We start from the raw sequence: 14077 nt of genomic DNA, 5'->3' as shown, positions 1-14077 counted from the left end.
TCTTTACTTGTCACCTTTCTTCCAGCAGGGTACACTGTGGTTACATTTCTGAAGTTCAGCTCATAGCACAGTTTTCTCACATTTGTCAAACAAACCTGTGGATCATATTAATATTTACAATGACATAGAATTATTTACAAAATTATATCTAGCTGGGCTGGCAGCCCCTCAGTTTATCACAGAGGGTATTGACTTTTGGTAGTGAGGCTGGCGGAGGTAGGTATGCACTGGCTATAACAAGGGGTTTTTGGTTGTTTGCTGAAAATGTTAAAAGGATCTTGTTAGGGTCAGATTCTGAGTTGCTGTTAGCTTGTACAATGATTGTGGGGTTAAGGTTGTCTTTAAAGATAATTGATGCTCCTACCACAGGTTTTTTTATCTGGTCTGTAATCTTGTAGGTATGAATAGTTTGGTATGAGGTGGTGAAGAGTAGGGGTTTCAGGTTTCAACCACATTTCTGTAATACCTATAATGACAAGATTATGTTGTATGGTAAAGGCATTGATTTGGACAATTTTGTTCTTGACACTGTGGATGTTAAAGAAGGAGCAGGTAATAAATATTATGCTGTCCATTGGTTTGAGTTGAGGCATTACTGTTAAGTGGTCCTGGATTGGGCTCAGTGTTGTCTCTTAGCAGAAATATAAAGACAATGAAACTGAATTTGAATAGTACTTTTGGAATGTGTACTTTTGGGTATAACTGGGTTTTTCAACCAAAATTAGAGATTCTGAGGTTTTGTGACTCTGATATGTTTGATGTTTGTGAGCTGAGTGCTGGCATGGATGTTATGTGATATGAAAGTTTAATAGTGTATGATAGCTATTATGTGTATGTGTGTTGATATAGCCTGATATATGGAGGCAGTGGCAGTCAAGTAATTGCTGTGGATTTTTGTGCGAGGATTGGAGGAAGATAATTGATATCAGCAGGGGAATGTAAATTGTAAGACATGGTTATTGGAACTCCTAGTGTAAAGTAACTGTAGTACAGGCTTTAAGAGCTAGAGAATAAGGGAGAAAAATAGTATTCCTTTAAGGGGTGTTTATTGAGTGGACAAAATGGGTGGGGATCATCCACTATAAGAGTGCATATCAGGGAACTGGGGTGGGAGGAGAGCAAAGTTAAATGAGATGATTGGAGAAGGGTGAACTAACTTCTGATTGGGTATAAAGAGAGAGGATAAGTAAAGTATGTTGCAGGTAAAAACAAAGGTTGAGAAGGAGGGAGGGGTTAAAGGCTTAGAAGAACAGGAGTGTAAGTTTGTATGGTGGCTATATAAAAAAGAAGAAAACAGAAAACGTGGAAGGAGATAAAATGAAGAGTGAATTCAGTAGGAGAGGCTTGTTATGATGATGTAATTATGTTTAATTTCTAAGATGACTTTCTTAAAACTGAATGCTGGGAGCTAGCTGTTTTATTAATGTGGGTGGTTGGTACAGCTTGTCACTTACTGTGAGAATGGCTGTAGTTAGGCATTGATGAAAGTTAAGTTGCAGTAAGTTTTAAAATTAATAAGTGCTTTTGATTTAAACTCCAGAAGTCTGTGGCTTGTCAGGTTGCTTACTCTTGTAAAGGGCTTTTCCTGCTTTACATCTATTCTACAGATTTCTTTTAGGTCATGATATTGATTTTGTAATATGCTGTTTTTATAGATGCCAGATTTTAAACTTTTAACCTGAGATTTGCTTTTAGTTCCTTGGTGAGCCCTTCCTATATATAGTCTGCCTATAAGTCATCTTGTGCTTAGTGAGAACACTTTCTTTGGAAAGAAGGATAATAAGATAGTAAGTGCAGCAGTAGTAGTAATAATATTAGTATTAGTAGTAGCAGTAGTATTACTATTAGTATTAGTTTAGTATTAGAATTAGTGGTATTAGTATTAATACTATAAGTAGTATTTCTAACATCTTTGTCTAGTAAATTGGGGACCAGTGCTTGATTTCCAACTCATGTAGTAAGGTTAGTTTCCTTATCAGAGACAAGTGACATATTGCAACATGGAAGAGAAAGTGATCTGCATGGTTTGATTGCTCTTATTAGAGTGTAGTTGGTATTCATTAGTATTAGTATTAGTATTAATATCAACATTAGAGTTAGTGTTAGTATTACTATTAGTACTGTGAACATCTTTGTTTTGTAAATCTGGGACCAGTGTTTGATTTCCAGCTCATGTAGTAAGGTTTCCCTTATCGGAGAGTGGTGACATATTCCAGCTTGGAAGATAAGGTGATTTGCATGGTCAGATCATTCTAATAAGAGTGTAGTTCGTACTCATTAGTAATAGTATAGTATTAGTACTAGAATTAGATATTAACATTAGTGTTAGTATTAGTACTGTGAACACCTTTATTTAGTAAATCTAGGACCAGTCTTTGATTTCCTGGTAATTTAGTAAAGTTACTACCCTTATGTGACAGAAGTGGCACATTCTAACTTGGAAGAGAAAGTGAACTGCAGGATCAAAATGTTTGTTTAAGATTGTAGATGCCATGCATTATATCTATAAGTTACATTCAGTGAAATCCAAAATCTGACCACAGTCAGCTGAACAGGTGATTGCTTACAGTTTTTCTCTTACTTGCCCTCAAGTTTGTGTGACATTTAACTTGTTGCATTATTTTAGAGAGTGCAAAGGGTGAAGCCTTTTGTAAAAATGATGATGAGGTTTGCATCTGATGTAGAAAAACGTGGTGATTAAACATTCATTTGAATGAGTTTGAATGTCTATGTTTCATTAACAGGTCATTTGTGGACACAACCCATTACCTGTCATCATTTAGAATATTAGGCTGCATGGTGATATCTATGCAGCATTAATGTCCATCTGTTATTTCATAATCTGTGGTTTATTTACATTTTTGTTACGGTGTGCGAGGCTAGTAATTAGTTCAGTGAGGCTCTGTTGTGCTAATTTTAATATGGGATAATTGTTATCAAGGGTAGAGAAAATCTCTTATGAATTACTTATACAGACTTGAAGCTGAATTAGCATCAATGAACTCATGCTGGCTGAGGCTCTGCAGAACAAATTCATCGGTACCCCTAAATAATACAACATATGTTTCAGAAGGCCATACAACTTTGTAATCTAACTTTGCTGATGTATCAGTTTTCTTCCTAATGGAAGGGTTTCTTTATTATGTAAAAGTACTCATATCCCAATTACTGTTATTGAAAAGCCCTGAAAATAACAGATTTTGCCAACTTTCATTAAAAAAAAAGTTTTGCTGAACACAATCTTAAGAAACTAACTTGCCTTCACAAATTTCTCCTCAGCAATATGAAACTGCCAAACAGCTTGGGATAAATAAAAAAAAACAATGGCAAAGGACAACGGGCACTACTAGAAAAAATCCAAAATCCAAAATGTTTATTAAAATGAAATCCAGTTAGCACTTTCATACAGAATAATATCTATACATCTTCAGACTGAAAGCCAAAACATAATGCACACTCTTAAATACCTTCCCCTCAATCAATTACATCACATTACATAGATCACATGAAGAAGTTAGAATGAATAAATGTTTTAATAAACATTTTGGATTTTTCTAGTAGGGCCTGTTGTCCTTTGCCATTGTTTTTGTTTTTTTCCAGTAGTGGTTGTGCATTTATCAGCTTGGAATAAATCACCAGAGTTACTGTCACCAAGCAAGGTATTCCACCGATGCTCAAGAAATGTTGCCTGTATACCTGCCCCCTATTTATTTATTTAACATTTAACATTTGTTTACCAGGAAAGTCTGACTTGGAATGAGCCAATTTTCTGCGGAGGCCCAGGAGGAAACACTCCAGATGCATGTCTTTGTAATGTGGGAGGAAGCCAGAGCACCAGGAGGAAACCCACACAAACAGAGGAAGGACATGCAGACTCCACACAGAAGGCACCACAGCTCAGAATCTAACCAGAGAACCTCTAGCTGTAAGGGAACAATGCAAACTGCTCACCATTGTGCCATCCATTATCCACTATTATCACTAAATGATTGCAAAATGTTGTTATTCAGCAGATAACCAAGTAATTCATGCTGGAAGAGCTTTTACTGAATGTGTTGCATAGCTTCTGGCTTCATCAGTATATGCCAGTGGACATCTGTCTCTTAAGTGAAAATGTCTTTTGCTCTATGGACAGTGGCCTTCTGAATAGTGAAGTAATTTTATATATTTTTAAAGGCTGTTGCTATATTTTGCCAGGGTCTTTTCAGCTGGATCCCATATCATGTACTGTAAGTGTTTATATTAGGCCTTTTAATAAACTCACTGTTTCAGAATTCTGTCTAGATGCTGCCCTTTTCTGTCACATTTCAAGGAAATGCCATAGACAAATTGACATTCATTCAAATTGCTTATATATGTGCATATTGTGCAAGTGTGAGTGAACATATGCATCCTGTGATGGATTAGCCCACCATTAAGGATAGGTGTACCCTCTTTGTGCTGATTGAGCACCAGAATAGGCTCCAGCCCCCCCAGGATCCTAAAATGGATTACACTACAGTGAGGAAAAGGATAAATTTCCCAGTCCCCACATTAGTGAGAGTTCCAATCAGAAAATTGACCACATATTAGCGAATGCACACTAGCACATTCGTTAAGGTGAATTTTAACATATTCAGATAAGCATTATGGAAACTGGGAACCATACATTCAACCATCCCAGTTTCACGTAAACCGTGTGTGTTTGTCTGTGTGTGTGTGTGTGTGTGTGTGTGTGTGTGTGTGTGTGTGTGTGTGTGTGTGTGTATATATATATATATATATATATATATGTGTGTGCATTATATATATATATATATATATATATATATATATATATATATATATATATATATATATATATATATATATATATATATATATATATATAAAATAAAAAATACTTTCTGAAAATGGAAGAACTATGTTCAGAATAAGACAAACAGCTTTAATAAGCAATCACTAAAGACATAACTAGAATATGAGCACTTTCATTCGTAAGATGTTTCACATTGCAGTTCATCAGAAATATTAAATTTATATATGTGTGTGTGTATATATATATATATATATATATATATATATACATATATATATATACACATGTGCACACACACGGACGCATATATGTGTGCGTGTATTTACTGCATAAAAGTTCTGTATAGTTGCAGAACATATTTGTTTTCCTGTGCTGAAGTGAGCAATAGATCAGGTAGCTTAGCACCACCATTTCAAGTTTTTCATCTAAACTTTAGTAATTCATTTTGCACTGCAGTTTATAAATACATTTGCTACAACAATGAAATAACTGTGTTCCATTTTAAAACCAAGACTTATTTATCCTTCTTCTTTCAGAATCATGCAGCCAGCTCATTTTACTTATTTCATGCTGATGGCCATCTCTGTGTCAGCTCTTGCCTTTGTGTTAGGTATAATAAAGTTCAAATGAGCAGGTGTGCAATTAATGACATAAGCAGGTCTTACATCCACATAGCATGCAGAGAACCAATTAAAGAAAGCTGAGGATTTGTTTTTTAAGAGTATAATGGACACCTACATCTGCTTTACTGTATGTCATGCTTCAGTTGTAGGTTTTTGTCATGACTACTTTCGTACCTTTTATGGTAATGAGGTTGGCAGCAAAAATTATTCTAAAAGTGTTTCCCTGCAGATTAGAATAAAAAAAGAACTGATGTTCTAAGTAATAATGTGGTAGTGGTAACCACAGGAAGGTCAGAGCAACATATTCAGCTTCATATGTTACTACATTTGATTGCTTTAACCCTGCTGTTCCAAAATATAATCATGCTGTTTGTTTTATTTGGAAGCAATGAGTGTATATTTGAAATGTGCAATTATTTTGTTTGTTTTAAATAAGTAATCTCCTGAGAACAAAAAGAAAAAAAAAAACTATGCATTAATTACGGGGTATAGATTAGGACATGATAGCTGCATATCTGCAAAAATAAACACAAAACATGTCAGATCATGATGGCTTCAATATTTCTTTGGTACTATAGACTACATAAGATCTCATAAATGACAAAAAGGCCTACACCTGTGACTGTTTAGAAACAGTTTACCATTATGAGAGCATCAGACTGGGTATAGACAAAATATGTACTAGAAAACACATACCACATTGTCGTAATGATGACAGATCATGCATGAATAAAGGTGAATATATTAATGGAGTTCTACCAGTAGAAGTGCTCTATAAGAGAAATCAGGTTGCATAAAATCATCTGTTCAGTAGTCAGAAAATACGGATCAGACTTCTAGCAGAAAATATACATACATGCATACTTACTACATATGCTGATTTAGTATTTAAAAACATTAATTTAAACTCAGCTTGATATCAAAGGACTTTCTTCTCTGTCCCTGTTATATGTTTTCCCATGGACACCCCCGGTCATTTACTCGTTCTTCCTGTTATTCTATCGGCCCACTGATTTTCTCTTATTCTTTCTCTCTCTCTCATGGGCCTGAGTTGAGCACCAGTGCTGGTCAGTCCTCATCCATGACAAGTATTCCTTTTTCTCTTTAGTATTACAAACCCTTTAAATTGGTTGCTGATATGTATACCCACATTTGCAGGTCCATCTCTGCTGTTTTCCCTTCCTTTGGGCATTTACACTCTCTTCTATATGTCCCCTCCCCAAGGTTGGCTGTTGCGTAATTGCAGTTAGCTTGAGAATACCACAGACATATCCTCACCCCTAAGGTATCTGCTATATGCCTGTGTCATTAGAAGATGCCAGCAATACCAGGCTAACTCCTTGCCCTCATGATGAGCCAGATGTTGTTGAGCACTCATTCCTATCCTCTCCAGATAGCCTGTTCAGAACCTGGACCACTAATTGATCCTGGGTCTGTAGCTATTTTAAAGCAAAAGCCGAAAGTCATTTATAGGCAATAATTGCTTAAATATTGTCCAAATTTATTGTGTGTTTCACGGCAATTGAAAAGTGACATAAACTGAAAGCAAAATAGGAATCGTTAACAATACTTTTGTTTCTATTTTATGTAAAAAAAATAAATCGTATTTCAATTGTTTACATGTAGTGATTAGTAGGAGAAGAAAATATGTCAACAGTAGCATGGCCATGATTCAGCCAGCAGTAATCTGCATTTGGAATTTATTACGAGACATAATTATCTGGATATGACAGCATTACTAAACCCGGCTATTGCAACATTATGACATCTAATTAACTGTTGATCTGAACTGTGCAGAAATGCTGCAGGGGCATCAGTCTTTATAACACATATTGAAGCCAATAAAATATTTATTGTTGTACATGTTTATCTAGAATCTGTTTGGTATCAAAGGACTTTCTTTTCCTTCTCTTATGCAGTGGTGCAGACTGAGAAATAGATATGTCATTTAATGTGTTAAGTCCTAGCACTAATATTGATATTATATTATACACAGGTCCTCAATGTCTTTGTACTCTAGAACATACTGATATCAGATTGTACACAGGTCCTCAGTGTCTTTATATTCTTGAGCATCTGCTATTAGAGAAGAAAAACAATTAGTGAATGTGAGGCATTACAAAGAATAGCAGGCATTATATTGAGCTGAGACTAAGAAAAGCAAGTAAGACACAAAGTAATCAAAGTAGCAGTAAATGGTTTCCATTTGCAGATAAAATGCTATTTATCCACTATCATGAAGAGAATGTGCAATGTCACAGATGATTATAATAAATAAGAAAGACAAGTAAAAGAAAAATCAGAAAATGTAGACACTAGAAGCAGACATCTGCATGTATGTCTAATCTTCAAAGTGATAAGAACAGAAACAGGAAACAAAGTAAACTGCAAATTTATTAACTAATAAATTAATTAAAAATAATGGCCATTGGACTGAGACCTATTTTCAGTGGAGGCTCAAGGATAAAATATCCACAAATAAACAAATAGTGCAGAACAGATAATGCAATTTGTTAAGTGGCACTTAGCAATTCTCCATACTTAGCGAGTTTCTTGATGCATAGTAGATATGCAAATTAAGGACAGTCATGATCTCATCATAATAAATAAGGTAGACACACAAATATGATTCACCTGGTCTCTGCAACTGGACCTCACCCATAACAGCATTTGCATACTTGACTCTTTGCTCAAAACGCACAGCAGTTCACTTGCATCACACAAATGAGTGTTGACCAAGTAAACTACAACCATGTGTGTGTGTGTGTGTGTGTGTGTGTGTGTGTGTGTGTGTGTGTGTGTTTGTGTACATATATGGATATATCTTGGTCCATTAGACTTAATCAAATGCTCACATGAGTGAACGACTAAATATGAAGCCAGGAAACATGAAAGGAATGGGCCTTTACTGTGTGAGATTGTGGTATATCTCCTTTCCCTACTGTGGTGTGATCTTTGGAGTTGGAGAACATAATTAACAGGGGAGTGTAGGGAGTTCCAGGTATACATATGTATGCATATTTGAGTGTCTTGTGTGTGTGTGTGTGTGTGTGTGTGTGTGTGTGTGTGTGTGTGTGTGTGTGTGTGTGTGTGTGTGTGTGTGTGTGTGTGTGTGTCTCTCTCTCTCTCTCTCTATATATATATATATATATATATATATATATATATATGTGTGTGTGTGTGTGTGTCTTTGTGTGTGTATGTGTATGTAAATAGAGTAAGGAGGAATGATCATTAATTTAATTATTTAGTTATGTATAAAGAAAAGCTTGGAAAAGCTCAGGCTTTACTGGAAAAACTCAGTCAGACTTGGCCACAGCTTGCTGTGAAGGAACGATTAGTTTGTTTTTCCTTTCTTATATTTTGTATTGCTTCATTGCCTTCCTCTGTTTTGTATATTGTGATTTATTTTCTTTACACTGTGATTTACATGTATTCTCATTTTAATTGCAAATTTAAACTAGGAAAGGGACCATAGGGTGTCTCTTGTGAGTCAAGAAAAGTCTAGAAAAATGTATTCATCATCAACTTGTACAATATCTCTCTCTCCACAATATTATAGCAGACTGTCAACATGGTTTTAGATACTACTAGATACCATTAATCAGAACCTCTTCATTGACCTAAGCATTTGATATGGTGAACCACACTTTATTACTTAAGACTCTTGAATCACTCTCTTTCGATTCCTCAGCCATTACATGGTTCAATTCCTATCTCACAAATAGAAAACAGGCAGTTCTATGGGATAACCATATTTCCTCTTACTTGCCTGTTTCCATTGGAGTTCGGCTCTATCCTTGGCCCTCTTCATTAATGATCTGCAAACAACAATCCTCAAGCTACATGTATTCAATAATATGCTGATGATTCTACACTCATCTGCTCAGCATCTTCTACTTCAGAACTAATCTCCCAAAATGTCTTAATACTGTACATGGTTCTCCAGTCATCTCCTCTTACTAAATGCTTCCCACTTCCAGGACCTCATACTGTCATCTCAACTACTACTAAACTGTTAGGTATTTCCATTGATAATAATCTCTCTTTGACCAACACATTAACAATTCCATAAAACTAGTCAACAGAAAAATAGGATCTTTGTATCGAATTAGACCATTTCTTACCAGCTACTAGAACCCATCTTATTTCTACTCTTCTTTCCCATCTTTACAAACCTCAAGAAAAACAACCTTAACAAATTAGCTAGCTGCTACAATAGCATTGCTCCTATAGAATCCATCATCGTCTTAACTTGAAACAACTAGCCTGGTTTGAAATTCAAAACTATCTTACTATCCATCAACTCATTCTGGCCCATAAAATACTAATAACACTCCTGTACTCACAACTCTTAATCCTTATAGCAATCTTAACTCTCCTCTTCAAGTAAACTATTGACTACTTCTATAAAATCTAATAATACTGCTGGTAACGCCGTCTTCACCAATTCTGTTGGTACTAAATGGAATTTGTTACCTACTAGCATAACAATGATTTCTTCACTGCCTCTTTTCAAACAAAACATTAAACAACACCTCCCAAAACCACTGGCTTTGCTCCTGTAGTAAACCTGATTAACCTTGTAGTTAACCTGATTACCCTTGCACTACTACTTCTTATCTCAAACCATCTTACTCTTCTCTTACTCTTTTCTCCTCTTATCTTTTCTCTTCTCCTTTTCATCCCCACCTTTCTTAACCTACTTTCTCCACCTCTTCTCCCTACCCCTTACTTATTATCTTTGCATCCTGATCTCTAAGTATGTTAATTTCCCTGATGATGTTTGTATGGAATCTCTTGTGTGTGTGGTACTGTATTTTTTTTAGACTACTAACTTGTTTGAAGATTTTTGGAATTTTTGCTGTTTTTACTAACCTTTTTCCTAAATGGCTTATCATCTATGTTGATTTTTATGTATGTATACATTTTTTACTTCTGTGGAGCTTTTCTCCTCGGGCCTCTACTGAAAATGGAAATATGTCCAGCTAGACTTAGCGTCAACAACAAAAAAAATAAATAAATAAATAAATAAAGTTTTCCCCAACTCTCCCTCCCATACTGCTCAATCTCTCAATGTAAGCAATCTGGACATAGACAGAAATAAAGGGAGGACAAAGGCCCATACATAGGGACAGATTTTACATATTGCTCCTATAAACTTAGAAAGTTGCTGAAATAGCAAGTTTTGAATTATTATGTATTTTCTGGAGGATATGAAGTCTGAAATTCAAATGTATGTCATTATTTAGTATAGTTTAGTGACTTCAATCCTCAATGATTTGCCAGAAAACCATAGATTTTATGAGGAGAATACCAAATATATGAGGCAAAAATGTGGACATTCTGCGAAAATCTGTATAGTTGATACGTATGCTCCCACCCTGCTGTTGGTATATTTTTAAACTCAATATCTTTCTAGTTGCCTGCCCCTTATGTTAATTTGGCAACAAATTTACTTCCCTGTCATCTTTCATTGGCTATTGTGAGTGAGTACAAAATTATTATTTGGTGAAATCACTCTCCTTCAGCTATTTAAATTTATTGGCCATCCCACTGTGTTCCAGGCAGCCAAAATACAAAGTGCCCACCCCTTCCAATCTATATTGCTCTTTTAAAATTAGTGGCTCTCCACTTAGATAGCTAAAGCTTAAGTTACCATCTCTTTCATAACTAACTGCTTCGTGCACACTGCAATTTTTAGGATATTAACCCATTTTTATCATCTTACCTTTAAAGTCTGCAACATCTACTCCAAGACCACTAATTACTAGGAAGCTCACATTCTACCTGTCAGAAGTCATCTTGAGATTAATGCTTCTATTTTACTCCTGGTTAGAGGAGCATGGGGACATTATTTCCTGGAGACTGCTGATCACCTGAAAGCCTAATAACTGCTTCATAGGTGCCAGTTTGGAATGTCTGCATATATTTTGCTTTGGGTGACAGAAAGAGCAGAGTGCATTGATTCCTGATTGTTTCCTATTAGACATTGAGTGTCTATGCTTGACATTCCTGATTGGTCTGATTGCTATTCAAGGTACCTGCCAAGAAAAGACTACAACAAGCCTAAAGACCCTTGCATTATCTGGGACAAGACTGTAGATCACCAAAGAGCTTGTAGCTTGATTCTCATTTTGGCATTGATGCTAGTGTTTTGCTTCTGGTGAGAGAAGCAAAGGAACCTTGTATCCTAGCAGAGTGAAGCTGTGGTGAGATGAGCACTAGTTGTAGCCAGGCCGCAGCCATTCATGCAAGTCCACTCTTGTCATCATTCTTGACAAAGCGAATTCATTATTTTTCGTAAGTACTGCTTGATTTGCTGCTGTCTAACCTAATGTCAGAATATCTCCCTAAATACTTCATCCATAAATCAAATCATCACTATCTTCTTAATAGTTTCCCCTCAAGTGTTTGGCAATGCCCTGTATAGACACAGACATTTCAATTTGACATTTTTCCTGTAAAAGCCCCCTTAAAATGTCACCAATACCTAGTTGCTCATAGGACATCTAGTTTGCAGTGACAAACACTGCCCCCAGAGTTGTAAACCAGATACTTCTGACATTACTTTATATTCTCACTTTAACCATCTAATCACTAAAAAGGGTCTTTTGTCATGTATATGAAATTTCTCACTATCTCTTTAGCAGCTTGGTGGATATGGGCTTCCTGAGGCAATATAGAAATTGCCTCATGTTTACTGACAACCAGTTAATTCTCAAACAAGCTGATAAGGTATGTGAGAGATGTATTTATATAATGTTACTGGAGGCAAAGCTCTCACATAATGTCAATCAAGGTGTCTGTAGTTCACAAGCTGCACCCATTAGACACAGTTCAAAGCAGACACATAGACCCAGATATTCTGAGGCACTTAAATGTAATCATCCTAAACCTCAGAGACCTCCTAGACAAAGTACACATAGCAAATACCCTCAGCAGCTCCAAATGTACCCTTTCAGAACAACATCCGCATCAACACATAAAGCCACATCTCATGGGGCCTCTACTTTTAAGCCCATAAGACAAGCCACCACACAACCCAACATTCTGGTCACCGGAAACACCATTGTGAGACACAGAGATGTCCTTCTCCCCAGGTTGATTAAGGAGAAGGTCACAATAAGCTGCTTATCAGGGACCAGGATCTGCCACATTATGTACACACTCAGGTCATTGGACCACAAGTACCAGTATGATTCAGTCATAGTCCACATGGGTGTAAATGACCTGAGACAGACCTCCCTAGACAATTGAAGAGAGACATCATGGAGTTCATAGAGTTCTCAGAATATGTGTCCCAGACTAGTATGAGCCTGGCATGAGCCTAGTATTGAGCAGCATTTTACTTTCTCCAAGGATGATGCCACAATATGAAAAGAAAATGACTAACTTTAATAATTGGCTTAGTTTCTGGTGTCATTCTAAGTGGGTGCAATATGTGTCAGCATGAGAGGAAATTATCAAAAGACCATGCTGCTTTGACAGGGATGGTCTTTACCTCTCCCTTCTAGGTTTTCCCACAATTTAGGGCTTCCCCTCATTTTACCTGGTTTTTCTGTTTATACTATGCCTAGTTTGCTCTATGTTTTGATGTAAAATGCTGCCTTACCTGACTGCTTATCTGATTTTTATGTGTTTCACTACTAATTACACCCACCAGGATACCCTGTCTATTTTGCACCTTGAATGACTGTTGTACTCTGTTTCATTTTTCATTTTTCCTATCTTTTTCTTTCACTTTTCCTCTTCTTCTAGCTCTCCTTGATTCACCTTGAGTAATTTGCCTGGATTGAAACTCTCTCCTGCCCCTATAAGAGGTGCTCCCTGCCTGCTACCCTTGGAAAGTGCTGACTGCCCTGCTGCTATCCACTACCTCAAGCTACCACGAAAAGTCCACCCTACTAAGTTTTTGTCTGCCCCAGCTAGTTTGCCAGCAGTAGCCCTTCCTTCCTCCCATACCCTCCTCCTCCCTCTCCCTCTAGACTAGACCACTACCTACCTCTCTCCTCCCTGCTGCTCTTTTGGCTCTTTTCCTGTGCTCCTGCTGCTCTGCTCACTGCTTCTGCCCTTCTGACCTTTTTTTCTCTACTCTTTTTTCATTTGTTTTTTTTTATTTTATTTTTATTTTTTTTAATTAATTAATTCTACTTCTCTCTTTTCCTTCTTCCTTCTTCCTCCTTTTCCTCCTCCACCTATCTTCCCTTACCTTGACTTACCTCCCTTACCTTGACTTTGATACTTTTTCCTTCCTCCTTGGTTCTCATAATTTCCCTTCCTTCTTCATTTCTCCTCCTCTCCCCTCCACCTTACATTTCCTTCTAGCCATATACCTTCACCTCACCATATACTTTCCTCCCCTGATCCCCTTCCCCTAATCTACTCCCTGCTCCAGCTCCAGCTTAAAAAATAAGACCCCCAACCTTTCTCAGAATCAAAATTACATCTAAGCCTACTGATCCTACCCTACAAGATGACATTCACTAAGCCAACCACTAAAGATACTGAGATTATACCACAAGGCTATAATATTCTTAATATCTCTACCCTTTCAGCCTGTCCAAAACCAAGACAATAAGATAGAAGCCATAATCACTTCCACTTAATGAAGCAGTCTTATTCTTTAATTCTACTTTCCTCTCCATCTTAAAAT

The sequence above is a fragment of the Protopterus annectens genome, chromosome 8.part1, assembly GCF_019279795.1.
Source record: "Protopterus annectens isolate FY-2018-M chromosome 8.part1, PAN1.0, whole genome shotgun sequence".
In the NCBI taxonomy this organism is placed as follows: Eukaryota; Metazoa; Chordata; order Ceratodontiformes; family Protopteridae; genus Protopterus; species Protopterus annectens.
Note: the sequence above shows the minus strand (reverse complement) of the source record.